The following is a 6,311-nucleotide window of genomic DNA, read 5'->3' on the forward strand; positions in this document are numbered from 1 at the left end:
TTTTTTTTTTTTTTTTTTTTCATTTTGAGACAGAGTCTCACTAAGTTCCTGAAGCTGACTTAAAACTTGCAATCCTCCCTCTTCAGCCTCCCAAGTCATTGGGATTATAGGCTTGAGCCTTGGCACCTGGCTTTTCTCAACTTCTTAGAGATTACATTTTTGATTCTACATATGAGTGAGATCATATGATTCTTCTTTTTCTGTGCCTGGTATATTTCATTTAGCATAATGATCTCCAATTCTGTCCACGTTGTCATAAATAACAAGATGGTATTTTTTTTTTTTTTTGCCATCCTGCCCAAGCTTGTGTTTTTTAGCTCCACACTACTCATATTATGAAGCATATAAACAAATCACAAATGACGTGAAACAGGAAAAAATATAGGAAAAATGTAAGGGCTTCCTTTGTTTTTGGGGAAACAATAGAACATTACTTTTAAAAACGTGGAAAAAATTTTTCATAGTAGCTAATATCCGTCCACCTTAGGCGTTATGATACATTTCTTTTTTGTAACCTTAATACAGCCCATATTTTCACTCTTTATAAAAATCAAATCTATTAGAAACAGTTTTTTAACCACACTAACCTTTAAATTAGATCACTAAAGAATGTTATATACATCAATTTCTAACCTCTTAGAACATTCTGCACAATAGATTTTAATCACTGGAATGAATAATTGCTCAGAAAAGCAGCACTGCCTCAACCTGGTATGATTTGGTAGTCAATACTGTTTTCCAGTAAAAAGAAGGTTTTATGAACACAAACTCTGGATTCCTTATGATTTCATCAATCAAGAGACCATTTCTGAGCAGCTTCTGAGCAAACATTTCTTAGTAAGTTGATCACAGATCTGGGGTCTTCACTCCTCATAATGGCACTGCCAAACAAAATCATGTTAGCTCCTGCCTTTGCACATTTATGGACAGTGTCAGGACCTACTCCACCATCTACCTCTATATCCAAAGATGGAAACTGGGTCCTCAACCAATGAACCTTTGGCATCATATCTTCCATGAATTTCTGCCCTCCAATCCCAGGTTCTACTGTCATAACCAAGGCCATATCTATTTGATTAGTCCATGGTGCCAAATACTCAACTGTAGTTCCTGTTTTGATGGCAAGGCCAACCTTCATCCCATTTTCCTGGATGTATTTAATCAAAGCCCCTGGGTTCTCAGTGGCCCCCAGATGAAAGGTATATTGATTGGCTTTACCCACTGTTCTGGCTTGAACATCATCATGTGCATGTCAAAGAAAGGGTCCTGGCCTAGCTGCTTTCCGAGGCTTTCTACCACACGGTGACCAAAGGTGATGCTGGGAACCAAATGCCCATCCATTATATCCAGGTGCAGATAATCTGCCCCAGAGTCTAGCATCTGAGGCATTCAGCCCCTAAATTGGCCAGGTCGCTGTTGAGGATGGACAGGCCAATCTTGCAGCCCGACGCCATGGTCCTGGCTCCGTAGTACTAGTTACCCCACTGGTATTCCTTTTTATAAACTTATTTATTTTTTAAAATTGCCCAAATTAAGACAATTGAAGATATTTCAGATAAATTTAATTTTCCATAATTTTGGTACTCAAATATCATTTTACTTTGACTACACTTCTAAATTTTCCATGTTCATGCCTAACTATTTAAAGTTGAGCTTAGAAGATCAAATTCAAGCTTGAATTCAAGTCCAATCTTCCTAAACTTTTTGAAAAAAAATAAACACCCTTCTATAAATTCATGTGACTTCATAGGCTATTTCTAAGTACCATATTTAATTTAGTTTAAGATTTTTATTTGTTATAATAGGCATTCTTCTCAATGAAACAAAAGAACATTCCCTCTAATATTTCTTTCATGGTTCTAAATTTTATTTGCTAAAATAATGATATTTTTAATATACCTTTCAGGAATTGTGGTGTCTTAATAGTATAATAGTATACTGCTCATTTTTTTCTATGTAAAAAAAAATGAAAAAAATATCTTCCCAATACAGGCTATAACTCCAAAAGCCACTTACTTTTCTCCTAATATTCTACTTTAAAACTCAGGTGTTATACTTCACTGAGTATAATGTGTTAGATTTCTCAAAATTAAAGACAATGTTATTTGTCAAAGTTCTAATTGCTTGCACAGTTAAAATTTTTCTCATCATGTAACCTCTCAAATATTCTCTCTTCAAATAACTTCTTAGAAATGGAGATTTTTATTTTCTTTTTTAAAATATTTTTTAGTTGTTGATAGACCTTTATTTATTTAGAGATTTTGTTTTCTAAAGGACAGCATTACATTTAATGCTAGGGTTAAGTCTTCCTAAAGAGAGAGAACAAATAATGATAGTAACAGTGATTCACTTCAGTCAATGTGTATTTTTTCAACAAAAATATTTCCATCTGTTGCCACAGTTGGTATATACTGTTTCAGGTCCATAGTCTAGTCAGTCTAATCTGAGTTCATTAAATACTTTTTGAATCATACATAAATCAGTGGGCTTTCTACATTTTAAATTATATGTGTATCTTGAAGGAAAACTCAACCAGTTAATTAAGTGAACATTTCTTATTGATTAGAAAAACTTGCCTCCTGTTTTATTGGCCCAAATTACATCCCATGTCTATACTTAAGCCCAAAATTGGCAAAGGGCATGAAAGCACATAAATGTGTTAAATGAAGTATGATTCCCTTCTGTGACAAGGGATAGGCTTCTTTCTCCTCTAAAGACTACTGTCAACTGTGTGAATAGTTATCTGAACAAAACCAGAGTTCTATTGGGATACACACAAGCTGGAATTCAACTGTTGGGTGGGTGACTATTGTTATCTATTATAACTTGATGCACAATAGAAAATTCTGTAATAATAATTGCAAAGTCATTTTTCTAGCATCATGGGACCTAATATAACTGGAATTCCTAGGCATTTTGGAAATTAAATTAATTCCATTTTAAGTTAAATTTTAGTTTTAGCATGTTTTAACGTATTTCCATAACTGATTGATTATAAAAGTACAATTACTTATGCTTTGTGTTTTGGGGCCATCATGTATAAAAATTTAAACTCAAAAATACAAGAAATCACTAAAAGCATTTTTTCAGAAAATTTGATTCCACAGTCAAACTTCTATAATACAAGTTTCCTAAAAGCAATGCTAAATAAAAACACTGAAAATCTAAAGTACCAAATCAGTATATCTTTAAATATTTTTTTTCCTAAGAGCAGAATGGTAACTGAAATTAAGTGATCCTGATGATTAATTAGATCCTCAGGGGAGCAATATAAAAGAGGGTAATTTAAAAGTAGAATATCAATAATTTTTAGCAAAAGAAGAATTGATAGTGCTCATTAAGAGTTTTATATAATTTCTTGAATCATGATTACACTATTGATTTTCTTAACAGTCTCTTTTCAAAGGTGCACTTCCTCCTAGGATCTGGTCATACTGTGTAAATTCTAAATGAGTTAGCCCACTTAAGTAAGTTTTGTTTACAATTTTTATTCTTTAGCACAGAATGAAATGCTAATGGTATTTTAAGGTAATTATGTACAGTGTTTATTTTCAGTACAGAAACTCTTATGCATAGATGTGGAGCCATTCTTAAAGGTCTAAATAAGAAAAGTGGTTGTACAAAACTGTATAGAATTCACACCTAAGAAAATATCAGTCATAATCTAAAATGATATTTATTCCCAAGACAATGTAAAAGCTTTTAAGATAATCCCACTGACTCTGGAGACTGAGGCAGGAGGATTGCAAGCTCAAAGCCAGCCTCGGCAACTTAGTGAGACTCTGTCTCAAAATAAAAATAAAAAATAAAAATGGCTGGGGTTGTAGCTCAGTGGTTTAGCAGCACTAGGTTCAATCCTGATATGTATAAGCAAACAAACAAACAAATAAATGAAAGAAGAAAAAGATAAGCACCAGAATCCACTTTTTAACCTTAAATATGAATCCCCTTCTAATTGTCAGAATTAAATGTAAATAAAATGACCAAGGTAATTTATTTCCCCTTCCTTCCTAACCAAAATGAACAGTAACTAAAAATTATTTTAAAGACCTGTCCATAGTTCCAAGTATAACATTTAAAAATGTCTATTTTAATAGGAGGAAGTTTGTAATCTTATATCCGTAGTGCTCAGCAAATTGTATGTAGTAAGTGCTTATTAAATATTTATTCTATGAAATATTTTCACTAATTTATTCTCTGGTAATCTTCTAAAGCTAGAATGCAAATATTCACAAGAGCTTTTCAGGATCTATGTCCTCATATTCTTCTTTCCCTTATTATTATTCTCATAACGTTTAGACTCGTCCAGTGTCTTCATTTAGCTTTCCCTGCACCATCAAGTGCTATTCCAGATACTTTCCCCTCTTAACTTCCAATAGAGACTTTAGTTGGTTATCAGATCCTATTAGAGCTGACAGGCATTAAAAATGTAAAATTATCAAGTTACTTGAGGCCATGAAATTGAGGAAGAAATACAGATTTCCAGAGAGTTTGCTATTTTCTGTGTGGTCATGTTTTCAGTCCACATCCTGTCACGCTATGGCAGTTTCCCATTTACTGCAGTGAGTGGCTAAAAGGTTTTGTGGTAGTCGGGTAGATGTCACAGCACAAGCAGGAATTAACTCAATATACATCAAAAGGAAAGCTTTCAAAAGGAAGTTTAAGCATCATAAATGCCAAGAAGGCAGGAATAAATACCAATTGCTGTCAAAATACATTTTTAACAAAATTTAATAGAAAGGCAGCAGGAGATGTGAAACAGATAGTATAGGGGACTAGAAATACTAAATTTAAATCAGCATTTTTTTAAATTTAGAAATTCATAAACTCCAACCCACAGAACTGTTACTTGAATAAGTATAATTTCCATGGTAATGATTATTTAAAACCCCACACTGAGTATAAATTTATGGATGGTGATTCATATGCAAAATAACAACTTGCATTTATAACAGAAATGAGATCAAAGCAATGGAATATATACTATGTTAAAAAGGAATTAAGTATAGTGGAGAAGAGTTAAGTTCTTAAAGATTCATTCATTCTTTCCTTCACTCATTCAGTAAATACTACAATTATTGTGTCCATGCCATAATTCCAGGGTGTTTATTAATTAATGATGACATTAAATTAAATACATACAAATTTCACAGTGAATTTTTGATATGGAAATGTTTTTTCCTTAAATCAAATTAATCTGCCATTTAACCAAGTTCCATTTTTAATTCATAGAAGATTATGAATTTTAAAAATTATTGATAAGAAAGTAAAGGAAATAAGCCAAGTTGATTTATTAAGGAGCAACATTATGTTAGATGTTGTGTGAATAATATATTGTTTACCAAAAATAAAACTAAAAAGTTTCCTTTTCTTTCTTTCTTTTTTTTTTTTTGTTGGGCTGTGCTGAGGATTGAATGCAGGCCTCATGCATGCTAGGCAAATGAGACATCATGGAGCTATATCCCTAAGCCAAAACATTTTTCATTAATAAACATAAATAATTAAAATGAAAAAAAATTCTAAGCACCAATTATACATTTTAGTACAATTAATTTCCACATTAACATTTACATTGTTTTTTTAAATTGGGCATTAAACCCAGGGATGCTAAACCACTGAACTATATCTCCAGCATTTTTAAATTTTTTTTTAAATTTTAAGACAGGGTCTCGCTAAATTGCTGAGGCTGGCTTTGAATTTGTGATCCTCCTGCCTCAGCCTCCCAAGCCGCTGGGATTACAGTCATATACCACCGCATCTACCAACTTTTAGAATATTTTTTTTGGTCTATCTTTATAGATGAGAAAACTGAGGCTCAGATAAGTTAATAATTCATATAGGATTGCATAGTTAAGAAGTCATTTAAACCTAAGTCCCTTCAATTTTAAATTTCATACCATTAAATGAAAATTATATTTTAGATAACATTAACTTTATTTAGATAAAATTTAATAATGTAGATATATATCCAGTGTGTATGATTAATTACAGAACCAGAACTAATTATGGCCTGTTTAACCACATTGTAATGTGCTATATATTTTGATTCGGAATATTTCATCTTGGAATATTTAGTTGCTTACATTAATCAGTTTTCAAAATATGTCATGCTTAGTTTTTGAAAATTACAGACAAGTATTTAGATACAAATGCAACTTTAATATGATTAACTAATGTCCATTCAAGTCTCTGGAGGTTCTTGTTTGAAATCAAGGCCAGTAATAACCTTAACAAATTATTGAAAGTGTTGTTTAAGATGTGAACCCTCTTGCTTAACAAGGAATTCAAACAAATTTGTCAAGATAAAGAGA

General features: G+C 32.0%; 1 protein-coding gene and 1 pseudogene across 5 annotated transcripts in view; both read right to left on the minus strand.

Annotated features, from left to right (window-relative positions):
• LOC125614151 lies at positions 1–5,620 on the minus strand (annotated as a pseudogene).
• The window catches only part of LOC125614152 (dystrophin-like), a 753,869-nt gene that overhangs the window by 214,966 nt on the left and 532,592 nt on the right, over positions 1–6,311 (minus strand). The gene's annotated exons all lie outside the window — the stretch shown is intronic.

Source organism: Marmota marmota, unplaced genomic scaffold (assembly GCF_001458135.2).
Source record: "Marmota marmota marmota unplaced genomic scaffold, marMar, whole genome shotgun sequence".
Classification (NCBI taxonomy): domain Eukaryota; kingdom Metazoa; phylum Chordata; class Mammalia; order Rodentia; family Sciuridae; genus Marmota; species Marmota marmota.